General features: G+C 36.8%; 1 long non-coding RNA gene across 1 annotated transcript in view; it reads left to right on the top strand.

Moving 5' to 3' along the window:
* The first annotated feature begins 12,831 nt into the window (after nt 1-12,831).
* LOC128858413 (uncharacterized) overlaps nt 12,832-27,670 on the top strand; it is a 51,447-nt gene continuing 36,608 nt past the window's right edge. The window contains exons 1-2 of the long non-coding RNA XR_008454006.1: nt 12,832-13,229; nt 20,506-22,423. This is a non-coding gene — a long non-coding RNA (uncharacterized LOC128858413). The remainder of the gene's footprint in view (nt 13,230-20,505; nt 22,424-27,670) is intronic.

Raw genomic sequence — 27,670 nt, 5'->3', positions numbered from 1 at the left:
GCGAAAAAGTAGGAGCCAAGATGCCTAGATCTTAGCCCCGCCAGAGCAGGGCAGCTAAGGAGAAGGTGCTGAGATGATTCCACCTCATCCTCCATACATCCAGCGCGGAAAGGACTCGAGGCGATTCCAAGTCTCACAGCATGCATTCCTCGCGCATTGTGTCCTGTGAGAGAGCCCACGAGATTAGAGAGCTGATATTTTGTCAGCCTCAGAAGCTCGCCCGAGCACCTCCGGTCCACACGTGGACAGAAGGATTTCGCAACCTTACACTTTTGTGTACTTGCCCAGCGCTCGCTGAGTTGGTGCGATGCCCATCTTTCCAGAAGCAAACCGCTGGTAGTCAGGGGGATCCCGATTCTCTCCCTTCGCGGGGAAATCACCTCGCATGTCCCTTGTCTGGCCAGCTCATCTGCCTCACAGTTTCCAGCAATGTCGCTGTGACCAGGAACCCAGATGAGGCTGATGTTAAAGAATTCGGACGCAGTCGAAAGCGAGGTCAAGCATTCCTTGACCAATTCCGAATGCACCGTCATAGACCCGAGGGCCCTTATTGCCGCTTGGCTGTCGGAGTAAATATTTACTTTCTTGACCGTTAATATGCATTTGAGCAGTCAATCGCCTGGCTCCTTGATTGCGGCTACCTCTGCCTGGAACGCACTGCAGTGGTCCGGTAGCCTGAATTTGAGTCTGATGGGGGGGAATTTGAGTCCTCGCAAAAGACTCCTCCGCCAACCTTTCCTTCCAACTTCGATCCATCCGTCAACAAGTTCTGCTAATAATAAACAGTTGGAGGAAATCCGTAAGCGGCGTTTACTGAGGTTTCAAAAAATTATGGCAGTAATACGCATTCGAAATTCGACATTACATTTTATAATAAGTAATAAGGCATCCATTTTATTTAGTTTTTACTTTGACGTTTTTCTTTACACGGGTAAAAATAATGATCTATTACACAGAAAACACAGAGTTGGATGTCAAAAAGTATGGTTATTATCTAGGAATATTTTATAATCTCAGATTTTGGGAGGGAAATTTTGTAGGGGAAATCTCGTTTTTTCATTACAGATTGTTAGTTAAGCATGAAAAAGTAGATCATCTACTTATATGTAAACGTATTATAATACTAACTTACGAAGAATCAACTAATGAGGCAGTGATATTTTGGCAGTCTAGATGGACAAAAATATCTTCATGTTTGTTAAGTAAACATACAGGTATTGTGAAATACTCAACAAGATAAAAAAAATAGTTTATTTTTATTACTGTTGCACAAAGCTATAAATAACTGAAAGATACTCTACTGGACTTTTTAATTGCGGTTCTTTTAAGAAATTCAATGAGGTGTGATTTGAGTAAGTTGAGGATTGACTGAGGGTAAAGCGCTTGCAGGGCCTTGCCAATATGTTCCACTTGGCTTGAAAGCAAAAAGGCCGAATTTTATGTTTTATGAGTGATGAGAGTAAAATTGGGTCTGATACTCTTTTATGTAAGTAGAGGCATTTACTTTTTGGAAAATTGGGGTATTAACCCATACATAAAATGAAATCCGATTAGATATTTTTAGAGCCATTTAAGCACCACTATTTTCAAAGCACCGGATTTTTTCTTCAATTTTTAATGGAATGGATAAACACAGCTTTTGCGAAATGTAAAATCAAAGTTTCACAACGCTTAATACCTATTAAGATTTAATTTTTTGTTCACAATAACAAACAAAATTTTATCCGATGACGCAAATTCACTTATCAGAAGTTATTTGAAAAAACTACAACACTCCTCAAATAATTGAAGTGCACATAAATCACATTAAATTGCACTAATGATTCGCATAAAAAGATTTTGTTTTAATGAAAATTTTTGAAATATCTTATTTGCTAATAATCAATAGATTATTTTTATGTTAAATATGCACATATATAAAAATTCAGGGTATACTTTTTAGACAAGTTTCTCCACCTAGATTGTTGAAATAACGCACTGTGCTTTGCCCTTAGAATCGCAGGCTGCACTCTTCATACAGGTATTATACCATTGTCGGTATGCGCGAGTGGATTTAAGTTTTCTTCTCAGCCTCATTACTTTGAATTTTCGAAGAAGTGGTTCAAAATTGTCCAATTACTACCCAATCACCCAATGGGTACTAGAACCGGGATACTCTCTTTGAGATAAGGCTCACAATTTTTTGGCAGGGTATAAATGTTGGCTGCTGCGGGCGACAAATAGTTCGTAACGAACTACTTACAATCCAGGTATTTATGGGAGTGTGTGTGCGTGTGTACGCGCCAAGTGGACAAATTCTCTGTTGCCATTTGGGCACCCCGGGAACTGCACGGCACCGCAATACTCGAGTAGTACAGTTTGCAATTGTAGTTGTTGTTTGGTGTTGTTATATGTGTTGTTGTTGTTGTACGATGTTGCTCCCGCTCAGCGCATTTATGTATGCAAAATACACGCACTCCAAAAACACTTGTGCTGACACGAAACAATTACAACATACTACAAAAACCAACAAAAAATGTGATAATATTTCACTATGAGAACAACAGCAATGAGTGGTAAGTAGCATCAAGCAGTAAAGTTGCCACATGCCATAACTCTTGCTATGCGCACCACTTCACCAGTGTCATCGCTCTTTTATTACAACTACATATGTATGTATGGATGTGTGTACATAAGTACGCATTTGAGAATGCATCGGTGTATACGAATGCTATATGTGGATGTGTGTCTTGTGAGGATTTGTGCTAATGCAGCCAGGTGTGTGTGTGTGTGTATGTATGGGGTTTGTTGCAACATGCGCTTAATATTAAAAGATTTATAAAATCACGCTCGCATCTAATAAGTTGTCGTGATGAGATTTCTAGTCATAAGGCGAGTAATTGTGCCAGAGCTCACAATTGTATTGTCAGTATACTGTAAGTTTGGAAGAATTTTGAAACCAAATGAATAAAATTAAATAATAATACTGGTTGGTTGGTTGGTTAGAGTGGTGATTCATCCAGAATACAACTAGCGCTTCCGCACCATTTTGTTGCCACATCCTCGTTACCAACTTGTTTACGAGTTATTTACAGCATGGCTATATCCAGTCTGTGCGGTTTAGGAACCTTATCAGGCTGTCGACGTCTATGCCAGACAGCTGTTCCAGACACTCGAACAACGGTTTGCCCAGGGTTAACATTCTGTCCTTCCATAGGGCAGAGCATTCACAGAGGAAATGGAAGACTGTTTCCTTTTTCTGCGGTTGTTTACAACTATGACAGTATGTGTTGTGAGGGATTTTCCATTTGGCGGCTTGTTCTCCGATAGACCGGAAGCCAGTTATGACTGCCATTAGTCTACGGGCGTCCCGTCCTTCATCTACAATCTGCGATTCGAAGGTATTTTAGGGAAATTGCATTCTTGACTGCACCTAATGGTGTGAATACCTATTCTGCAAGAACGTTATTCATGGCAGATCCCCCTCTTGCCAGTTAATCGGTTTTTACCTTCGTTTCCTTCTATGTTCCGGTGTTCCGGGACCCAAATTACCTGTAAGGTTACTTTATGGTTTTCATTAAAGTTGGTGAGGCTATTCCTACTTTGCTCTACCACTTTAGAGGTTATTGTAGCCGATTCCAATGCCTGGATTGCTGCTTGGCTATCCGAAAGAATAGCGATATTGCCCTTAAAAGATTGCCAGTACTTCCGCCTGGAAGATACTGCTGGTATTAGGGAGACGCACAGATTTTTCAATTCTAAGTCTGTGAGAATATATACCAGCTCCAACACCACAATTCATTTTACTGCCATCTGTATAGATTGTGGTGTCGAAGTTGTTAAGAGAGAATACCTTATTCCATTCTTCCTTAGATGGAAAGAACGTGGCAAAATTCCTATTGAATGTTACCGTCGGCACGATGTAGTCAGTTCTCACCGAGTTTAACTGAGTTTGTTGCAATGATAGACTAGAATGACCATATGTTTTTTCTCTCCAGCGACCCGTTTCATTAAACCTAAATGCACTCATGGTTGCCGTCTTCTTAATATGTAGGTCAATTGGAATAACGTGTGTCAGTGCAATGAGACCCTCTCTAGGACATGATCTAATTGCACCGACCGTTATTGCACAGGCTGATCTTTGTATTCTGCCAAGTAGTTTGGTATTGTACTCTCTCCCTAGAGCCTTCTTCCAAACTACCGAACCATACGATAAAATAGGTCTTATAACCGTCTTATACAGCCATAATGCATGCTTAGGTTAAAGACCCCATCTTCTTTCAAGCATACGTTTATAGGCATATAGAGCAATTTATGCCTTCCTTACCCGTTCTTCAACATTTAATTTCCAGCTTAGTTTGGAGTCCAGAATTATCCCGAAGTACTTTGCGCTGGATGATAGTGAGAGAGTTTGTCCATTAATATTATATTCGGTAGGGAAAAAGTTGGTACCTTATATCTGGTGGTAAAAAGCATAAGTTCTGTTTTACGTGGGTTTAAGCCTAGGTCACAGCCTGTGGCCCAAGAGTTAAGCTCGCTTAACGCCCTTTGGATGATCCTACTGATCGTATTAGGACACAGTCCTGACGCCATTAGCACCACATCATCAGCGTACGCCACCACTTTCAGCCCACCTCTATTAAGTTTTATCAAGATTTTGCTGATTACACATAGCCAAAGAAGTGTAGATAATACTCCCCTCTGTGGACCTTCTTGGTTGTGTTGATATTATCCATATTAGCTTTGATGATTCTGGTTTCTAGCATAGAGATGATCCAGTTACTAATGCAACTGTCCACCTCTAGGTCTATCAACGCTCGTTGGATGGCATCTGTACTAACATTGTTGAAGGCGTCTTCTATATCCAAGAATGCCGCCATGCCGTATAATGTTTGCTCTCTTGAGAGCCCTCTATTGTTCGGATTACCTCGAGAAGCGCTGTCTCCGTAGATTTGCCTTTAAGGTAAGCGTGTTATGCAATTGATATACCAGACTTATTGGCCTGAAGTCCTTTGCAAAAAAAAAAAAATATATACTGAAGTAAAATAAAAAAATTTTAAAATAAAATGAAAAAGAATACAATAAAATAGAGTAATATTAAATAAATAAATTAAAAGATCGGAAATTACACAATATAACAATTAATAAAATAAAATAAATTTAAATTAAAAGTGAAAAAATTCAATTAAAGTAAAAAGAAATAATTAAATTAAAAAAATACAGAACAAATAAAAATAAAACAAATTAAAATCAAATAACATAATATGACACGAAATAAAGGAAAATAAATTCATTTAAAGGAAAATAAAAAAACAAACAGTACAAATATAAGGAAATTTTAAAATAAAGTAAAATTACTTAAAATAAATTACATTGACGTAAAACAAAAGGAAATGAAACAAAATTAAATGAAGTAATTTTAAGATAAAATTAATAGAAATACTATAAAGCAAAATGAAATGAATTAAATTAAATTTAAAAAATGCAATAAAAATAAAGTAGAATAAAATAAAACGAATAATTACAATAAGAAATTTATATTACAATGAAAGAAAAAAAATTAAAAATAAAATAAAATGAAATAAACCTATTAAAAAAAAACAAATGAAGTAAAATAAATTCAGTTAAAGCAAAATAAAAAATAGGAAAAAATTAATTAGAACAAAAATTAAAAAAAATAATGAGAAATAACAAAAATAAAATAATATGACTTAAAATTAAGTTAAACATAAGCAAATAAAATTAAAATAAAACAAAATGAAACAAAATAATGACTTGTTCGTCCGCACTTCGGGTCGTTCTTTCATTTTCCTATATACTCAGTGACGGTTAAACCTTGCCAAATGATTTTGTTTTTCAATACAGGCATACCTGAGCTAAGCAAACCTTGTTTAAGCAATACAAAACATTAGTACAAAAACGGGTTTACGTTTCAGGATTACAAAGAAAAATGTTTGGACATTTATTTTTCGTTTCAAATAATAAAAAATAATATTATAAAAATTAAAAAAAGGAAAATTACTTTGCTTTTATTCAGCTCAGTAAATACATTAAAAAGCTCTAAAGTAATAAATAATGAATACATTAGGGCGGGTCGATTTAAAAATCGCTCATTGCCCTGTGAAAATCGTATTCTAGGGATCAAAATAAGAAGCTTTGCCGAAGGAACCATACCTCTAAAACGAATTCTGATGTCCCCCAATTTGGGTCGAACGAAAAATCCCACTTTGACCCATTTAGAGTGCTCCAATCGAGTCCAAATGTATGACGGACCCCCACTAACTTTGGACGGCCGATCCATCCATGCCAGTGGCACACACCCTGGAACTCCCCTGGGGGGTTCCCCATACAATCATTTCAAAATATCACCAATTTTGGCCTTTACATGAGAAAAGAAACTAAAAAGTTCGACCCAAATTGGGGGACATCAGAATTCGTTTTAGAGGTATGGTTCCTTCGGCAAAGTTTCTTATTTTCATCCCTAGAATATGATTTTCACAGAGCAATGGGCGATTTTTTTGCCTCCCCACAAATCGACCCGGCCTAGTATACATATATACACAATATAGGTATATGTATGTAATACCTCATATTCTTCACTACTAACATATAGCGTGACCGTATTTGAGAAGCCTCGGTGCCACTTTTGTTATAGAAAAAATCTGTTCTCTGCTTAATTGTTGGAAATTGCGTCGTAAACCTCCTTTTAAGGTAACAGATTATTCAAGGAATGCCGATCATTTTCGACTTTCGTTGGCACAAACAGTTGTAAATAAATTAAGGAACTCCAGTAGCAGCTTTTCCCATTTTCAAGTGCAATTTGATAAAAACCCGCTGCTCTATTGTTTCACATATTCAATGCGATGAAGTCTATGGGATATACTGATTTGCTACAAATGAGAGAGATCCATCATTTGAAAGAGAAAGTTTCATGCTAAGCAATTGGTTTTTAACGTGTGCCTACTATCAGTTCCTTCGAGGCTTGTGGATGTGGTTACTGTGTCTGATCGTATGTTTTGTTATTTTTTTTAATAAATAGCAATATATCAATATAACAGTCATACGTTCTACCACTTGTAAGTACCCATTGTGCATATATTCATAATTAGTATCTTTTTTAAATAAAGAACATAACATACATACTACATACATACATACAATAAATTGTAAAATGCCATTCTGGGTCATATATAAAAGTTTGGTGTGCTTGACATATGAAATCGATAGCATAAATATTTTTCTAAAATTTTAATTTGCGTTGCGGAATTCCCCAGATTTTTACTTTAATGTTGCCCCATTCTAAATTTTAGTCTAATTTATGCCATTACGCATGCTAAATACGTGAAGATGTCAGTTTTTAGCCACCTAATCACCAGCAGTTAAAAAAACTAGAGCACAGGGACTTATTGACAAGTTTTGACAATTTATTTGATTTTGGCTTAATAATAGAAATTTTTTTAATCACAATTTTTTGACGTGATAACGTCTTATAATTCGATGTAGCCTGCTGCTCGCTCCAAAAAATGCGTCGTTATCTTGCTCATGCGCCGTTATCTTGCTCATGCGTCGTTATCTTGCTCATTCGTCGTTACCTTGCTTGAACTGCAAGCGAGAGCGCGGAACGAACGACAAAGAGACAACTATGGTTTGATAGCTTAGAATGACAAACTGTCCAGTTAGGGTTGGTAAGTCATCATGCATTGGTTAACGCCATTTAGGTGTACAGGTGCATTTCAAGCATTGTAATTAATATGGATGCATTGGTAATACTTAGTATCCTCTCAATCAATAAATGAATTAAAAAATTGAATATATTATAGAAATATCTGCTAAATGATAGTTGAGAAAGTTATCTGTCCAATTATGAGAGTAATTGGAATAAATTGGAGTTCGTTATATCTTTATTTGGGTGCGTCTTATATTTAACTTTCAGAGAGTTACCACATTTCTATATATGTACATATATGAACTGTAGGCCCCTCCATTTGTGGAAAAACATCCAGACGCACGCCACAAATAGGAGAAAGAGAAGCTCAACCAAAAAGGGTGTACGTGCCAATTATATATATATATATAAGTTAAACTTCTACATAGTGTTAAGATTAAAAAAAATTAATTTTAGGGGAGCTATGCTCCTTTATTGAGTTGCATTAAAATCGAACTGAACTTAATACTTATTTCTACCCTACTTATATCTAAATGTAGCCGATGCCGCTCGATGACTTTCTTTGCTGCTCTCGTTGTTCCCACGGGCGGAGTTGTTTACTTCAACGTGACCACCTTCTTCGTTGTCCGTTCTCACAGGTGATATTCAACGTGACCAAATAATTCCGAATGTGGGAATTGTAGGTGCAATACGTTGGCTTTTCGTAAGGGTGTCCTATGGCCAGACGTATCGTCAGCAGTTTTTGAAAATGCGCGATCGATAGAGTTTGGTGCTTGGCTCTGCACGCGCTGCAACATCAGCGGTTTTGTTTGTAGATTTATGTTGTCTGAGATTGTAGATTTGAGGCTTATTTATATAACTTAATTATGGAGTTGTTTATATTGGTTATTTAAATGTGATAAGGTGTGAACGCCGCAGTAAGTTATTATCCCTTCCCCGCAAACATTGACATGCTGTAACCTGCGGTAGGTAACCTTTTACTGGGCACGTGGGTGTTGTTTTGACGGGCATTGCGTTTCATGATTTTAATACGAGGAAATATACATCAATAGCAAAAATAACTTATCTTTTCTTCTAGTAATTTTTTGGTTTATGTTACATTGCCCTTTTAATCAAAATCCTCAAAACAAAATTTTTTTGGTAATTTTTCGTTTGATGGCAGCGACCCTTAAATACTACTTTAGAAATGCGAAAAAAATACTACGCCTTAAAATTTAATAAAAGTATCGCATGTTTTTATAAGAACTTCAGAACTTGAGGTGATAATACAAAACAGAAATATTATTGAAATATATTTTTTATTATCTGGTAGATAATTTGATGACATTTGTTTTTTGTAATATTATATCCGTCATATGCCCACTGCGGCTACGAGTTACATGGTTCATTCGATCAGTCCAATAAATCGATTGCTTAGTGGGATGTAGGACAAGTGGCGCCTCCTTCTTTGAATCAAGTTTCCTCGGGGTTTAGCTCTTTAATTTTTGGAAATAAAAATTCAGTCAGCATGGCTCTATAGCGCTCACCTTTCACCGTAAATTTCCATAATTTGTAGGCACTGTTCTAGCGTTAAACGATTCGTGATGACTTGCCAGGACTTACTGAACAGAAATGTCAACACAGTTTGCCATTCTCAGCGGTCAAACCGCAGCTATCGTTATCGAAAGTTCTCATGCAGCTAAAGAAACACCCGATTTTAAAAAAGTCATTAATGCTTAAGTTAATCTAAACACGTCTCTTCAAAGATCTGTAACTTTTTATTGGATTTTATTTATTCGAAATATACAATTTCTTCACTTCCTTTCTTTTGGTGTATTTTGCCCATAGAATTTCCCACTTTTCTTGTCACCAAACATTGCATGCACCCCATACACTTTTCTACTCTGCTCTCTTTCGAAAAATATTCTCTTCAACCTGTCTCGTCCTGTTCGGCTTGTTCCACTTCTGACTGATAACAAAATTGTGTGACGTTTGTAGACTTGCACCTTAATGAATGGAGACTTAACCAGTCCACCCACCCTTTCGGACAAGCACTTCACAATCCAGCTGAAGTTGGCCCACTTTTGTGGTGCTCGTGTGATGCTGTGCCTATGACAGTGGTTATGCTCAGTCGACGCAGTTTTAACACTCACGTCACAGTTACACAGTGAACGGTGAAAAAGGCGTGTGTGTTTACTTAGCGCTCAGTAGAGCTGAAGCAGCAGTGACAGCGGCAGAGTGTTCTTTGCGCAGCTCGCAAATTTCTGCAGGTGATAAGCTCTTGCTCTCACTGAAACACAGAAATATGCTCCCGTTCAAATCATACTACCCTCGTAAAATCTCTTCAGAAACAGTTGCTCGGTTAACACGAATGCTCAACTACTGTTTCCCATTCATATTCTTCTTCTTCTGCTCGTGCTTGCTACGGCTATCGACGCCACAGCCGCTGCTGTCAAATGCGAGTATGTGTCACTGTGTCAATTGTCTGCGCGCGGACCGCTACTGGCTGCATCGTCTTGCGGAGTTCAAGAATTCGAACATTCCTAAACAGCAGAAGCAGCAGCAAGCAGCACGGCCATACCACTTATGCTGCAGACGATGTCGATACTTATTGTGTTTTGGGGTTGGTTGATAGGCTAGGAGTAGTGAAGAAGGTTGAATGTCATAATGATGTTGGGATGGTTTGAGGATGAGGTATCCTTTTTTTGGTTTTTCCTTGTGTGCTGTTCTTGACCGTTCAACATTTTTGAAACTTCATTTAAGTTTAGTGGTATGGATCGACTTTTCAGCGAGCACCATTTTTTTTAAATAAATTAATTTGAAATTAAATTGGAATTAAAAGTTAGAGACTTAAAGGTAAAGTAAATTGCCGTTAAATGTTGCTCTAAGTACATCTTTGAAGGCCAGAAAGTGATACTTTTTACTTACCACTGCGTTTGGAGAAGAAAATATGTAAGTTGACTACTACTCCATTTTAGCTTATTAACCCCACTCGAGCTCTAAATTGTGCTGATGTCTCGATTGGTGTATCTTCAACTGAATGCTTTGGACTTTCTGCATTTTTTGGACACACTTTGCAATTACATTCAATGAGAGAGAATTTTCAAAAGAAGTTTTCACGTTTCCGAACTTTTCCACTCACAGCCGGTCTTTTAAGTTAAGTGTCAGTTCGGAATAGTTTCACTTCAGAAGCTTCATTAATTCAGAAAAATATTCAGACACTTTCACCCTTCGACACCTCTTCTAACGTGTGCTTGAGGGCCGCCCATCTTCCACCCCAGTATTAGATGTGGGCGAGCATTACTATCAGCGAGATGGTGGTATGCTGAACTGATGTGGATCTACCAGTGGATCTTCTGAGCACTGACTTCGATAATCTTCTGGTCAGCCGATCTAGTGAGGCCAGATGGCCCTTTGAATGATGTTAAAATCAAGAATCTTTGAAAAAAATAAAAAAATCTTTGAAAAATATTGAACAGACTCTATAGGAATTTGAATTTTTTTTAAAGAAAAATCTCCTAGGCATTAAATATGTACATATTAATAGTGGCACAGCATAAGCGAGCGTTTCCACGCAGGAAAAAAAAAATATTGTAATTGGCGCGTACACTTCTGTTAGGTGTTTGGCCGAGCTCCTCCTCCTATTTGTGGTGTGCGTCTTGATGTTGTTCCACAAATGGAGGGACCTACAGTTTCAAGCCGACTCCGAACGGCAGATATTTTTATGAGGAGCTTTTTCATGGCAGAAATACACTCGGAGGTTTGCCATTGCCTGCCGAGGGGCGACCGCTATTAGAAAAATGTTTTTATTAATTTTGCTTTCAACGAGATTCGAACCAACGACCTCTCAGTGAATTCCGAATGGTGATCACGCACCAACCCATTCGGCTACGGCGGCCGCAGGAGCTATTTATATTTTCATTCCACTTAGTTTAAATAGATCTCGTAAGTAGTATACACATTATTCTGGTCGAGACCTACAGTATCTCTTAGAAGCAGTTAACGCCAATAATTCGCTTTACTGCAGCAAGGGTGTGGTTGTTTTGGTACTTTGGAATATTTGTAGTCTTTCGGATAGAAGAAAACGTTTTAGAAGTTCGTTTTGCTCACCGTGGTAGGTTTATTTTCCATATAAAAATATTCGAGCAAATACTTTGGAAGAAAAGGCGTCACAGCTCAGCCGAAAAAAAAAAAATTAACGGTATTTTATATTCACTTCCAGCTTGCTGGTTATTGTAAGCGTTGCAAAATTCAGTGAGATATGAAACTGCATTCCCAAAAAACTTCTAGAAATACTGAGAGGAAGGATCCCTTATTTGATTAGTGGCATAACATGACAAGCGATACGGGGAATCGTGAGTAGCACATTTGCCGCCCACAGTTCTAACGCTTGGGGAATTATAGCATTTTAGTATAGAGTGAAGAAGATTACAAGTCATAAATAATTTTGTTGCCTGGTTTTTGGGACAGCATGTTTTAGACCGACACAAGACAGTCAGTTGTAGTGGAATCCGTGTGAAAGGTTCTTGCTTCGCCAAAAATATATTGCAAACCGGGTCACTTGTCATCTCTGCTGTTGTCGAAGTTGCAAAGTTGCCTCAGCAATGATAGAAGGGTTACCAACTCACCAAATAAAATACGACTGAGTGATAATGAGAGTTAAACAAGCAAGCAAGTGTCTTGTAATGAACGAGTATGTGTGTGTGTGTACGATAATGTTGTTTGTGTAGAATTTGGGTGCGACGCACTCGACACACAAATACATTGCAACAAAATAGAAGATGTGAATTGGTCATATGGAAAAGTCGGTTAAATGAGAAAATGAAAGATGACTTCTGCGTGGAGATGAAATTGAAGCATTTCAAATTGACAGCACGTGAGCGACGAAAGTGAGTATGAGAATGAGAAAACCAACACGTTGCTGCGTTGAAACTTCTCTTCATTGCGTTGGCTTTGGACAGAATCTTTGACACTATTTTACACTGTAACTAACTTGTGTAAGGATGCTCGGCATGTTCATGCTCCCGCTCTGTCTCTCTCCCACCTTACAACAAGTTAACCGAAGGATATGGTTTATATTGAGAGAGATTTTGGAGTCAGCAGCAGCATCTCAGCTGAGCAAGATTGGAGCATTTCAAATGAAAAACTGATTTTGGAAGGCTGAGCAGTGAAATTTCCCAGCTGCCAAAGCAGAAGTGTGTGGCAGACGTACGCGACCGCTTTGCTAACACTGTTTGTGGCGCGGACAGTGGCGGATACCAACTAGAAGAATAAAAAAAGAGGAAATTTTTACACAGAAGCATTGAAGAAGAAAAGTTTAGCTAGAGATTTCATTGTGAAAATGGTGCGGCAGTGAAAATTGAAAATATTTAAAGCCTAAAAAATATAACAGAATTATGGAAACTAATGTGAGCAGATAGTTTAAGGCGCGGAGGCATTAAAGAAATGCTGCAAATCGCGAAAATTTTGAAAGTGCAAATTCAGTGAGAATTATAGTGAAAAATTTGACAGAATTGTTGGTCGGTGGCTGTTGTAATACATAGTGGGTGTGATAAGCGTGTGCAGCAACAACAGTACAAAAACAACGTCTGCGTCGAAAGCGAAGGTGCAAAATATACTTAGAGCTAGCTGCGAATTCATAAAAGAAAGGATAGCAAATGCGAAAGCGTGAATGCTTTGAAGGAAAATTCTAAAATTAGCATTTTCCTACAACTCATACCTTTCTGGCTTCATGGCTTACCAAATTTTTTTCTATGTCAATTTCGTGCGTTTGTGCTTACTTTTTTCCACTCGTGGCGGTTTGCGTCGTCGATAAGGGACGCGGTGGGCGGACAAAAGGCGAATTGGTGAAAGTCTCCATTCTAAGAATTAGCAGTCGCCCCTTTTCAACACAGTAACAAACAGCATAACACACACACACACACGCATATATACACCATCAAGTGTACAATTGCAATTTGAAAATCGTAAATCTACACTCAAATTAAGTTTTTATAGTTTGTTTGTAATTTGCTGTCAAATTTGACTTGAAATGCACACATAGTCACATTCCCATACACATACACGCGCACATACATTCCCTCACGCACCACAGTTATGAACATGCGCAATGCAACAACAACAAAGAGAGATTTCAACACAATTGCAAGAAGTCTCCACGATACGTTGGGTATACTCGTACATGCGTTGAATGAATGCAGTAGAGATTGATGTGGCGGGAGTCGGCGGGGAAAGCGAATAGAAGCACTGAGAGTGCTTACAATTTGACAGCTGGCACTGGGTGGTTGGTTGCTTGCTATACTGGCTGATTGCGAGCGAGCGGGTTGCGTGCCGTTATTTGACAGCACTTGCGTTTCTATCGAAAGGGTTTGCTAGTTGCGTGCTAGTGGCAACTCTGGTACGCGAGAAAAGAGGAAGTATTAATATAGAGGGGAGACACGTTTGGCATTCCGGCGCAGGGGTATGTGTGTATGCTTCTGTCAAAAATTCCAATTTTTATTTCGATGTGTAAAGGATAAACAAAAGTGGTGAAACAACTGCTTTGCGAGGCAGTGATAAGGCCATTAAAAAATGATAACTAAATGCAAGAGGAGATAAGGTAACCTATAGCTATTTGGGTTATATTATGCATATTGTCTTTGGAAAACATTCGGGAAAAATAGCAATATTTAGCAGTAGTTTTTGGAGTAAAAACAGAATTTTTAGTTTTACGTGAAATATTATTATTTATTTACATGAGGTAAATACTTATGAACGTAAATTTGGCAAATGTTTCACATTTTTTAGCTTCTGCCTTGAATTGAATCATGGCTGATGCGTTCTATTGGAAACAGAGCCTTTATAGGGCTTTAAATTGCGTTATGAGAAATAAAATTTTCAGTAGAATATTACCAAAAAAACAATCATTTTATTCACGTTTAGAGAGTTTATTTGATGGAACTTTTCAATGATAATAGTTTTGCAGCAGGTTAACTTTTATAAGACTTAAACAAGATGAAAATGTTGTTGTTGTGTTATTTAACATGAGGTATGTTGCTAGTGGCGCCTCCTCGCTATCTTTAAATATTTAAAAGCCGCTTTCCTCCTTCCGTGGAACTACCTCTAAAGTCTAATTTGCGGTGGCGTAGTGGTTGATTGCCTTCTATGAATATCCGCAAACTTGTATTGTGTGACGAAATTTTATCAATAAAGTGTATACAGGTATCGAGCTACCTACCTGCCTTAATGCCCAATCGTTTCTTTGCAAACCAGGCACTGGATCTGCCATTAATGAAACAATCTTCACGGAAAGTTCGCCCTCACTATCTGGGTTTTGTTCAAATTCTCTTTGAGTCTATTAAGCCGTTTGCTTTTAGCCGGAAAGGTCTGCACGTGCAACGCCCGGTAGTTGCACGGTTTTCACAATCTCACCATTACTGCGAATATGTCATATCTCGTGAACTCATATTTCTAGGTGTATCATCCATTCCTCTGCCCACCAGGTCAGCAGACCATCTATGCCTCGCTTTAGATGTCAAGCTAGAAGGTATAACGGACGAAACTTGTAAGGTTCTAGGCGAATTACTATAAAACATCACCCGAGCGATTTCACATCAAGTGATTTATGTATTTTGAACTGTAAATTAATAATGTTTGAAACATATTATAAAATTAAATTTAAAATACTCTATGCCTATATTTCTAGAATTGTTCTCAAGACTATTAATTTTTTTATCAATATTATTTTAGTGTACTTTATATTGGTTTGCCCATATTCGACGGACCCATGTGTTTTTTTTTTAAATCAAAGAAAAATAAATTTTTTTTGATGTTGACGATAATAATCATTTTACTTGGTTCAAGTAGATTTGTTGGCCAGTCAAAATCACCATTTTTCGACATCAAACGACGAGGAAACAATTTCTTAAAAAAATTGATTGTGGTGCGAGCTGTGTGTGGTGAAGCGCCGTCTTTTTGAAACCAGAACTGCCTCATATGCTTTCGACGAATAATTGGCATCACAATTTTCTTCTTTTCTTCTTCTTCTTTTCACAATTGACTTCTTTTGTTGAATGTAAATTTCAACAATTTGGGAGCGCTCGCGTGGCATGTACTGTTCCATGGTAAAAATCTGCTTGGACTGTCGCTTCCAACGCGGTATGTTATTAAGCGATCTGACGTCTCTGTCAAAAGATACAGGGTTACCAGATGGGTCTGTCGAATATGGGCAGCCCTGTATTGCACTGCCAACCAACAAATACACAAATTTTCAGAAAAACTTACGACATTGAACATTATACCTAGAAGATTTGCATCATTTCGCATGGGAACACTCACCTGTATTATCCACCAGACGTTCCGGCCAGGATCTAATTGTGCTATTCTTCAAAACATATTTGGAGTATTCACAGATGGGATGTAAGCGTCGTATTGTTGTATATCGGTAGATATTTCCAAATCATGCTGTGAAAAAATACATTTTCATACATTGAAAGAAATAGTTAGTTGTAAATAGTGTTGGTCTAACACTACCTGCCGTGGTGAATTTCTGACTCAAGAATAGCTACGGAAAGGCACTCACTATCGCGTAAACTTCCAAATCGCCACAGTGAGAAAAATGAATATCCAAATATCATACAGTATATGATGTAAAATAGTGTTGATCGACCCATCGCACTTAATAGTATTAACATAGGAAAACCATCAATAGATAAAGTTAATTAGGACAAGTGCAACAGGTAGCTTCAGTGTTTGTCATAGGACAGGTGCGGGTGCACCTTGAACATCAAAATTTCCTTTCAGTAGGCATTAAAGGTAAACTTAAAGCTAATCACAGCACAACAAGAATGAATAGAACTCAGTTCAGGAGAGGCCTTAGCCTTTGATACACAAAAGCTCTGAACTTCGTTTCTAAGACTTTTGCATATATTTTTTTTGGCTATCATCGATGCTGCACAGGAATCACTTAAAGGGTGGATTTAAAAAACGTCACATAATAAACTTAAGATCCATTATCAAGTGAAGACTAAACAATTGGGTAGATAGTACAATAGAATTTACCAGAATTAGTAGAATTAATTTAGTAGAATTCGGGTATGGATCCTAAAGCTATGGAACATTTTATTTTTAGTGAATTCAACTGCTGAAGCAATTATTTATATGATATACTAGTATAAGCTCGATTTGATAATTCGTCCCAAAATGCGGGCATTCCATTACTTTGCTGTAAGCGTTGGCTTAGCTCGTGGTAAATTGGTTGTGGGTAATTGAATTCAGATTACTATCGCAATCTGGCCAATGAGCAATGAAAAAGGCCTCGGTCATCTTTTCATAGATTCAATAGTTGGCATTAAAACAGTAGAGTATTTAATGAGTGTACGATAAGAAGGCGAGCTACCCTTCCATCGAAGGGAAGAAGACCTTAGACGTAGTCCATAGGCGAAGAAATGCAGTAAGCCGAAAATTTGTTGTTGCTACTCATAACTGGACCGCATGATTCAAACCACTTCTTTACATGCGCACTACCGTCTAACACTACTCTCCTTCCAGTTTTACTCCGTCAACGTAGCCCGTTTCCTGGGTTCACCGCAAGCTGATACTGACGATGATGACTGAAAGTTCCATTGGTAGGTGAATTTAGTAGCTTCTACAATAATAAGAACCTAAGTGAGCTAAAGGCGGCCATCGTAGCCGAATAAATTAGTGCGCGACTACCACTTGACAGATATGAAACTCCAAATGGTAGAAACCGTGGTTTCTAATAGCGGTCGTTCTTCAGCAGGCTATGCCAACCGCCGAGTGTATTCCTGCCATTAATAAAGCCCTCATAAAAAACCATCTTCCATTCGAAGGCGGTATGAAACTGTAGGTCCCTTTCTTTTTTTGGAACAATATTAAAATGCACACCATAAAAATTCGGCAAAAAATGGTATAATCGCCAATTATAGATGTTTACGCGTAAGTGATCTTAAACGAGCTTTGCCACTTTTTTCACAGATTTCATAATCCTCATAAGTTTTTGAGCATGAGCTGTCTTCTGCCGCAGCTGTCTCTTTAATTTCTGACAGCTTCTTTCGTTTTCAGGTAAACACTCGTATTCGTCATATGCTTCACTAATTGCAGAAAATGTATAGTTTTGCACCACTTTCGGTCTTTCTATCTCCAAATAATTTTTTCTCTACTAAAATAGCTTCTGAACTTCTTAATTAGGAATAAAATTAAACGTTTCTATAAATGTTGATTGCTTAATTAATAATAAAATAATTCGAATTGTGAGCTAACATTCAGTTTGTCCCGGATTTCATTGCTGATTCGAACAGATAGCATCGAATGATAGAAAAAGTTAGTTCTAGAGTGGCCTTTCAGCTAGCAATGTCAAGCCGCCTAGTGCTTGTCAATCAAGCAAAAGTTTCTCATGAAAACTATCTGTATTTCAGAGGCGGTATAAAACAGCAGGTCCTCGACTTACGAAAAGCAAATACGAAAATGAGCAAATATGAAAAAACAACAAAAAAATGGAGAAGAAACTCTGTCAAATACATCGGTAAAAGGTGTATGATACAGACTGTGTGCAGTCTTCTATGTATATTATTCCACCATTTGCATATAAGCACTTAGTTAAGCACAACACTGATAAGGTTTTTGCCGAGTTTTTGTTGGTGTTGAATTTATGAATTATAAGAAGTAAAAAGGGAATGCATGGAAAATGTTTTGATTCTTTATTCTCTTTTCTCATGCAAAATTAAGCGAGTAGTTGTGCCACTCTTTTTGTTTGCCTTAAACTCTCCAAAATCAACGAAAAGCTGGTATAGAAAAGAGTAGATGAAATCAAAAAAGTTGTATCTAAAAAAGAGTTTACATTAACCATTGACACTTAAATTTAGTTTTAGTATCTGATGGATGGCGGCCGCCGTAGCCGAATGGGTTGGTGCGTGACTACCATTCGGAATTCACAGAGAGAACGTAGGTTCGAATCTCGGTGAAACACCAAAATTAAGAAAAACATTTTTCTAATAGCGGTCGCCCCCGGCAGGCAATGGCAAGCATCCGAGTGCATTTCTGCCATGAAAAATCTCCTCATAAAAAAATAAAATATCTGCCATTCGGAGTCGGCTTGAAACTGTAGGTCCCTCCATTTGTGGAACAACATCAAGACGCACACCACAAATAGGAGGAGGAGCTCGGCCAAATACCCAAAAACGGGTGTACGCGCCAATTATATATATATATATATATATATATCTGATGGATTTTTCGTTTTTGGCTTAATTGGTCGTATATATAATATATGTACGTTTTGAAATAATATAACTACAGCTGATATATCAAGAAACCGGGTTATGCCACAACATTTCATTTTGCCTTCGGCAGCAACTGTTAATGAATGATTTTGTGCCCTACCCTCACTCTCTGCACTCTGCTGGACTGATAACACAAAATTGTAGGTAGTGGGTGGTCTTACTAATGCTTCTGCAGACATCCAAGTAAGCGCGTGTTGCTATCACGGCGGAGTCGTGTCATTGCAACTGTGTATCGAGCAACATTGTTGCTCAACATTTTCAATTAATTCATACGTGATGGGAGTTGTTCTCTTGAGAGCGGCAGCGAGAGCAGGAACGTCGTTACAGAAAGAGCAGAGTGAGTAAGAAGAAAGTACAAGTGGCGAACGAAGTTTTCAATACATGCGACGTATGCGATAGACTCGCTTGATAGAGTGCGAGCGCGTAATTCGCCTACTCCACCGAGTTGCGTATACGTGACGCTGTTCAATAAGCACCTTTGCTGTTTATTATTTGCTTTCCTGTTTTTGGTTTCGTCCTCTCACCGTTCTCGCTCAACGGATGCTGTATGCGTAGGCACGATTCTTGTAGCCGACGCTGAAGCTTATAATTGTAAGCATTTGAGAGCTGGCGGTTGCAAACAATAACAACAACAACAAGTTAATTAACAACAAAATGGACAATTCGCAAGCACGAAATTTCGACCGAAAATCTCAACTTGAGATTTCGTGCGTTGTGTGTCAATGCCGGTGGGTGTGTGTGTTTGTGTACATGTATGCATGACTTTGTAAGCGTGGCTGCTTCCTTATAGGATATCCTTCGTGTTAGCGGTGGTATGGGCAAAATAATAAAACGAAAAACTTTCCACTACCTGCAAAGGACTAGCGATGCTTATGCTGCGCTGTAACGATGTGGCGCAAAGTGATGCTACGAGCATTTTATCGTTGGCGTCGATGTTAAACATCGTTCGCTCGTAGTGTAACGACACGCCGACACAGAAACGATGACGACGATGAGGGTGACGAAGTCTATGAAGGCGACTGTGTTAACGGCAGCGGCGTTAGCGTTGGCGAATGTGTCCGCTGAGCCTCTGTATGACTCCAGATTCGAGCAATCGAGGTGGTGCGTCTGTCAGTATACAGACTTTCGTCCGTTTTCTTAGATGATTAAACATTTTTACGCGCGCGGGTGTGTGTGAATTGCGGAATGCTGAAAATTATTTTATTTTAAGAAAAAAAGAGGAGCGAAAATATTTAATCGGGTAAAATTAATGAAAAATTGTAGGAGAGTGCTGCCTGATGAAAAAGTATTCGCCTCAAGTTGATGATTTTTTGTATACAAAATGGGAACAAGTGGCTTTACTCGACTGACGCTTTGAGGCTGCCTTTTGTGGCCGTAATGGCTGGCTGTTTGTATACGCAGCGCGTCAGTGCAGTGTGTCAGCGTACGCGCTCTGCAAATGTGCTGGAATTTATATCAAAAATAGGGGGTTTTTACGTCCTTAGGCTCGCCTTTGTCACGCGACGTCTGGAAAGGAGTAAGCAAACAAGTGATATTAATTTTTTGTGTTATGAAAGAGTGCATTTTTTGAATTTTTTCTCCACACTTTTACAACAAAAATAGTGCATATTAAATATAAGCAAAAGTAAAAGTTAGCAAAGGCAAAATGCAACACGTTTCTGTGAAGAGTTAAGCGCGCCCGCAAACCGCAAATGTTCCGTACCAAATACCGACCCGAATGTACATAAAATCACAAAAGAACTGTTAAAATAACAGAAGCAGCAACAACAACAATTATGAAAGTGACATCAAGCAATGTGCACCGCAGTATAGAGTTTTAAAAATAGGCAGGAAGCAGAGAAAAAAAAAACAAGGCAAACGCGAGTGTTGCATGTCCGCAGTAGAGTGGAGATAATAGTGTGCGCGCCTGTGTGTATACCTCCTTTGTTATTTGCGTGAAACTGTTGCAAGTGCATTATCTTTCTTTACGACTGTCCGCCGCTGAAGCGAGTCACACGAAATGGGCATTAAAGTTCAACATTCGCTGCATTTCATCTCCTTCCATTAGACACAAACGTCTCGCGGCACCCTCAACATACATTCTTACACATACACCAGCACATACACATGCCCGCATATATTGAAATACTTTGTAGCAAATTATGTGGCATAAAACGTGCAACAAATCACTGAAATTGCTCGTATCGAGTGAATTGAGTTGAAAATTGCGAAAAACAAGCTGGTCGTAAATTGTGGAGTAAAGCGCAACAGTCATGCGACAGAAGCCAGCAGGCAACAGTAGCCGTAGCAACAGTAATAGCATCAGCGGGGAACAGAGAATATGAAAGCTGAAATAATTTATATAGCAGATTTGTGACGGTGAATGCAGTACCAGAATTTAAATGAAAATATAAAGAAAAAAAATATTTAGCCAGTGTTGTGACTGAAAAAGAAAATAATTAGGATCTATTGAACTAAAAAATAATTAAAATTACACAAAAACAAAAAAAAAAAAATTATTTAATCACCAACTTGCAGCAGCAGAAGCGCAGTTGTTAGACCCAGCATTGCTATTGTGTTCATAGACTTAAGTTGAATTGTTAAGTTCAATAAAAAGTAAGTAAAACGAAAAAAAAAAATTACTTCAAGAAGTAACAACAATAGCGAATGAATTTGCACAGGAAATTTAGTTAAAAGTTCACCAAGTAAATTAAAATTTTAAATATTGACTAAACGAAACAAATTACAATTAACGCTAAACGGCAGCAAAACAAAACAAAAAAAAAACATAATAACAAATAAAAAAATTTAAAATATAGAAATAGAAATAGTAGTAAATATTAGTAAATGCAAAACACAGGAATTAATGTTAAACGCCCCAAAAAGCCAGAAAAATTTAAATAAGATTTATTAAGTATAAAAACTACTAACTAAACCGATACTAACTATATACATACATACCTAGCAAATAATACGTTTGTATACGTCAGTCACTTATAATTCGCGCACTACCCTAAAGTAATAAAATTAAAACAAGAAACAACCTAACAACAAAAACCAGCAACCCATTAAAATTTACCATCAACTACAAAAATACCAATAACTAAAATTACCGCAAACAAAAAAAAAAAAAACAAACAAATCGCATCGAAAATAAATCTCATCATTGGCAATTATTTTTTAAACTCATTCGTCTCACTCAATCTTCTACAACAACTAGTCGTGCGTGTTACATATTACAATACTACAAACATAGATTTGTGTTCATATTCCTGTGTGTAAATTTATGAAAATTGCCTCAAAAAGGGTGCTGAGCTAAGGCGCATTACAGTGCAGTTGTTTTTCTAACTAACAAAAGCAAAAAACAAAAAAATCAAAAAAACAAAATTACTACTACTAGCATAAAAAAAAACTACTACTCACTCGCATCAACATACTTATACATTTACACATACATTTCTGCGTATGTGGCTACCTAAAGCCGCCGAGTAACCAAGAGCAACTTCAGAACTGAAGTCATATTTCAGAAGGAGCGTTCGAAGTAAGTTTCAATTTGTTTATGTGTATACCTGCTTTTAAGGGGGTAGTATGGTTAATTCGGTGTAAACCAAGCATATTTTTCGAAATTTTTTTTGTCGACACAGTTGATTTATTCAAAATTTTAAAATTACTTCATTATAAAGTCATATTTAAAGAATATTGTGTGAAATTCTCATTGATTTTTATGAAGAAATGAGTTGGTGGCAGCGAATCTTCGCGGACGTCTCATAAAAAAGTTTGTCCCTCAGAACTCATTACTGGATCAACTAAAATCAAAAAACCAAATTGATTTCATCAGCTAATAAAGTTTCGCAGGTAACAACGTCGAATTTTTTTTTTTTTTTTTAAATTTTTTAAAGCGCTTTGAAGTCAAAACACCGATTTTTCATAAAAAAAACTTGAAAACTTTGTTGTTTTAAAATATGACAAAACTAAAAAAAAAAAAAATACTCGACGTCATTACCTCGTGAATAAAGTAAAGAAACAAAAAAACCAAATTTGAAAAGAATCGGTGCAGTAGATATGAATCTACAGTGGACACCGACCGTAAAAAAGGCAAGTGTGAGAAAAACGCGTTTAAAGATTTTCGGCAGCGTGAAATCCGGTTGGAGAGGTAGATACTTAATCCTTTGTGTCTTTGTCAATTTTACTCTAATGCACTTCAAACTTTCACACAATAATCTTAAGATGTTATATAATAATAAAAAAAAAAAAAAAAAAAAAATAAAAAAGAGAGAAACTTAAGAGAAAAACTATGCTAAACTTTTCCAAAAATAATCGTGAGACTTTTGAGTACAGCTTTGTAGTGTAGCGTTAGAAAAAAAGCTTATACTAATACGTGAACTATATTTTGTTCTGTTCTGTTTGTGCATAAGCACTATTCGGCTAGTCCAGTTGCGGTGCGCACTGTGGACATGAAAAACTAGACTTTTTATTAGAATTTTCAGAAAGGTTTTTGGTACATAGCTTTGTAGCTTCTTAATTTCTAGTATAATAAAGTGCAAGTTTGATTTTGCTGATAAATCCCGTTAATTTCTTATAATCCTTTCCTTTCACTTTGTTGCACATTTTCTCCAAATTTAAAAAAGGCCGCAGATTTGTTAAATGAAACAATTCGAGGAAACAAATTATAAAAACCAACGGAATTTTTCTCGCAACTTGAAATTTGCACTTTGTAATACTATAATTTAATTGTATACCAAAATTCTTACTGGAAATTATAATTAAAAGCCATGAAATTGTATAAAAAGTTTATGAAATTTTTCTATTTTTTTTGGAAAATCTGAAAATTAGATTTTCATGGTTTTTGTTAGACAATGATTTTTTAAGTTTATACAATAACAATAAATATTCTAAATATCTAAAGAAAAATAGTCAAAACTGGTCGAAGTATTAATGTAGTATCGACTGTAGGATTGACTCTTTGCGGGCAATGAAAAACCTCCAAATGTATTTGTGTGATGAAGAAGCATATTAAGAAGTGCAAAACATTTATTTGGCCACTGAAGACAGTCGTCATTAACCTTTAACCACCGGCAACAAGTAATTTATTAATAAAGTAAACTATTATAATAATAGTAAGAAACCATTGACTGACAGTCGAAGACGTCATAAAATGATAGATCTCCAGAACAGTTGGTTCAGAATCGAATGCTTAATTTAAGCTAGCCAGAAGTAATTTTTAATGCTTTGTCTATTCTATGTTTATTTATTTTATTTCAAAGTGTATCTCTGCAAACAGCCTTTATAAGAACCAGCATTAAAGGCTTCCTTTCTAGGATTATTCTCTACTCCCATTTGAGTTTTTAATACTAAAATCCTCTATTTTGATGACAACTGAATTTGAGTATAGCCTCATTATTTCCAATCACTTTAATACTTTTGATGTTCCGCAGGATTGGAAAAATACATATTAAACACTAGCAGTAAAAGGGTGTAAGCCAACAATACTTTTTTTTATAATTATGCTGAAATTGAGCTCCCTTCTTGTGTTGTGTAAAAATGAATGAAGGTATCTATTAACAGTATCTCACTAAACAAAAGTGTGCCTTTACTTTCGCTCAGGGTGGTCTAAAAATTTTAAAAATTTTAAGCAATTTTCCCTACATTTATTCATTCCCTCCTTCATTCAATATGCTAGATTGTTCAATAAGTTTGAAATACATAAACTATAAAATAATATATTATTCAGTGTAGTCTCCCTGAACATCAATGGTACACTTGTTGCAATGCTACTCAAATTTACGAACTCCATCCCTGAAGTAAAAATCTGGTAGGGCTGCAAAATCCGCTTCGACAGCTCCTATGGCCTTATTATTTGATAAAAGACGCTTTCCACGCATGCATTTTCTGGCAAAAAATGGAAGTCACTAGGGATCTGGTAAATACGGTGGATGCTCCAAGAATTCAAACTTTAATTCATCAATTTAGCCACTGCAAAAATGCTCTTGTGACACAATGCACCTTGAATGTTGAAAAATTATGTTTTTTCTGGGTCTTTTTTCGCGAATGTTTTCTTTCAGCTATTCTAAACGGTTACAATAATATTCCAAATTTATTATTTTACCTGTTTGCAAATAGTCCACAAACAAAATTTCTTTCGCATCTCAAAAAATTTTGATTTGAGTTTTGATCCAGGATCATGGTAATAGATCTAAGTTTCATCCGTGGTAATAAATCGACAAAATCCAAAAACCGAAAACGCTCTAAATTTTGCTGAGAAAGTCGCACTCGAAGGTGTTTTTGTTCCATTGTTCCCAATTGCGGCACTCATTGTGCACACAGCTTTCTGTAACCCAATAACCCAGTCAAAATATTGCTTACACTACCCAATGAGATGCCTAGGACTTCCACTAAATCTCTTTCAGTCCTCGACGATTTTCCAACACGATATTTTATATTTATTCTACGATTACTGTTGTTATTGCTCTTTTTGGACGTGGATCTTCTTCAAGATTTTTACGACAACGTTTAAATTCAGTAACCCACCAACATTCGTTCCAACGAAGAATGAATTGTCAGATTGAAATTAAACTTATGTGAAGTTAATATGAAGAGTGTACCAACATAACAAAATAAAAGTTGGGTTAATAGCAACGTCCTCTCCTATTGAACTGCAAAACTTCTTGAACAATCTAATATCCCTCAAACTATTGTACAATTTCACTAAAACTCATAAACAAGAAATCTATACTTAGCAATGACAACATAATTTCATTTGCTAAAGTTATATTTCAACGATAATTCTCTAAGGAAGTCTAGGCTAGGGTATTTGTGTATTTCATAAAATGAAACTGCAAGCTCGACAAAATACATTATTCAAATTTCAACTTAATTTTCCATGACACTTTTGTACCACAGAGTTACATACCAAAAATAATGTAATTTTTCTCTCGAGTCATATCGATAAAATTAGTGGTAAATTTAAGCGTCTCTGTGATATATCGACAAATCCTTTCGTTAGTACTTTAAATGATTCTTAATCCACAACTTTACTTATAAAGGGTCAGAAGTGACGCCTCGATCTCAGTAGTGAATAATTCCTAGACGCTACCTTTGCTCCATGTCATCTTTGGCATTTCTCAAGTAGACAGATGTACAATTTTACAGGATAGAACAACGTGTAATTAAAATTATTGAGACTTATTCCGAAAACGGCCGATTTTTAAAAAGAAGGTTTCTAAAATAATTTGAAGAAACTGGTTCTATCGAGGACAGATAAAGGACTGCAGATCAAAAATTGGACGTTCTGTTGAGAATATTGCTGCTGCAGCGCAAAGTATTGCTGAACCACCTTCAACATCGATATCTCCAAGTTCTCAGCAATTAAGCATTCATGAGTGGACTGTTTGGCGGATTTTATATAAAGGTATGCATATGCAGTGGCAGGCAATGGCAAATCTCCGAGTGTATTTCTGCCATGGAAAAGCTCCTCATAAAAATATCTGCCGTTCGAAGTCGGCTTAAAATTGTACGCCCCTCGAGTTTGTGAAACAACATCAAGACGCACACCACAAATACGAGGAGGATCTCGGCCAAATACTCAAAAAGGGTGTACGCGCCAATTATATATATATATATATATACGTCTTCAGAAGAAGTTGCTACCACAAATCGTTTGATGGTCGGCCCCAAGTACTGTTTAACGCAGCTACAACTAGTCTATAGTTCAGTGAATCAGATTATGATGCTCCTTCATTAATAAATCAATGGCATGTGGCTCGCCCACCACTGATTTCATGAGAAATTCACTGGCTTAAAAGGTTTTAAATTTTATGGATTGCCTTTACTTTTAGTTAGTTTCCTCAGTATTTAGCGTAAGCTCGACATAAGCGTCATTGTTTTTCGCAGTGCTCACAACACCAATCGCACCACCAACACAATCGCAGTTTTTTCATGCACAAACGTATGTCAAGCCCCTGTTACGTCAGCCAATCAGCTGATTCTTTGAAATTCCCTAAGAGCGGCTTAAGGGGGAAGTCTACTGTGACAAGGGAAAAAACAGGCTTATTTTCCGGATTTTATTTCTAACAAAATATTGCTCGTACATAAAATCTATTTAAACTCTTATCTTTATTATATATTTAACTTTTTGAAAAAAAAATTTTAAGTCAAAATATTCAAAATGGCCGCTGTGGCACTTCTGCAAGCGCAGGTCCGCTTTTCTTAGGTGCCTAAACGGTGTACATGAAATCTTACGTTTCGGTGATCTAAAACAAAAAAACAAAATATTGTTATCATATACATAGTATTGACTCTCGTCTGACGTAGGATTATGTCGATAAAAAATTTTGGCGTTGAAAAAAAAATTCTTGAAATTTTTTTCTTTTTTTTTTGCCTAAAATTGATGTTACTATTGTTTATAACAATTTAACAAATAACGATATCAAAAAAATCCTATGTCAGACGAGAGACACTATTACAGAGAATATATAATTAAATTTTTAAGCTGATTCAATTATCAGAACTCGAGATATCGTGTACACCGTATACAAAAACTTAGTTTCGAGAAAAATGCGTTTAAAGTTTCAGTATAGCAGGTACGCGCTTTGGAGCGCTTCGGGAAAAGGTCGAAATTTCAACGAAGAAAAATTTAGCCAGCTGTAACACATATTGTACCTTATTTAAGAGGGTTCAAAGTATTTTTTAAGCTAATAAAAAAAAAAATCGATTTTTTGAAAAATTCACAGTAGACTTCCCCCTTAACGATCTGATCCTGGCCACAACTCTAAAATTTTTTCACCATGCC

Source organism: Anastrepha ludens, chromosome 3, assembly GCF_028408465.1.
Source record: "Anastrepha ludens isolate Willacy chromosome 3, idAnaLude1.1, whole genome shotgun sequence".
NCBI classification, from domain to species: domain Eukaryota; kingdom Metazoa; phylum Arthropoda; class Insecta; order Diptera; family Tephritidae; genus Anastrepha; species Anastrepha ludens.
Note: the sequence above shows the minus strand (reverse complement) of the source record. Positions and strands in the feature narration are given on the sequence as shown.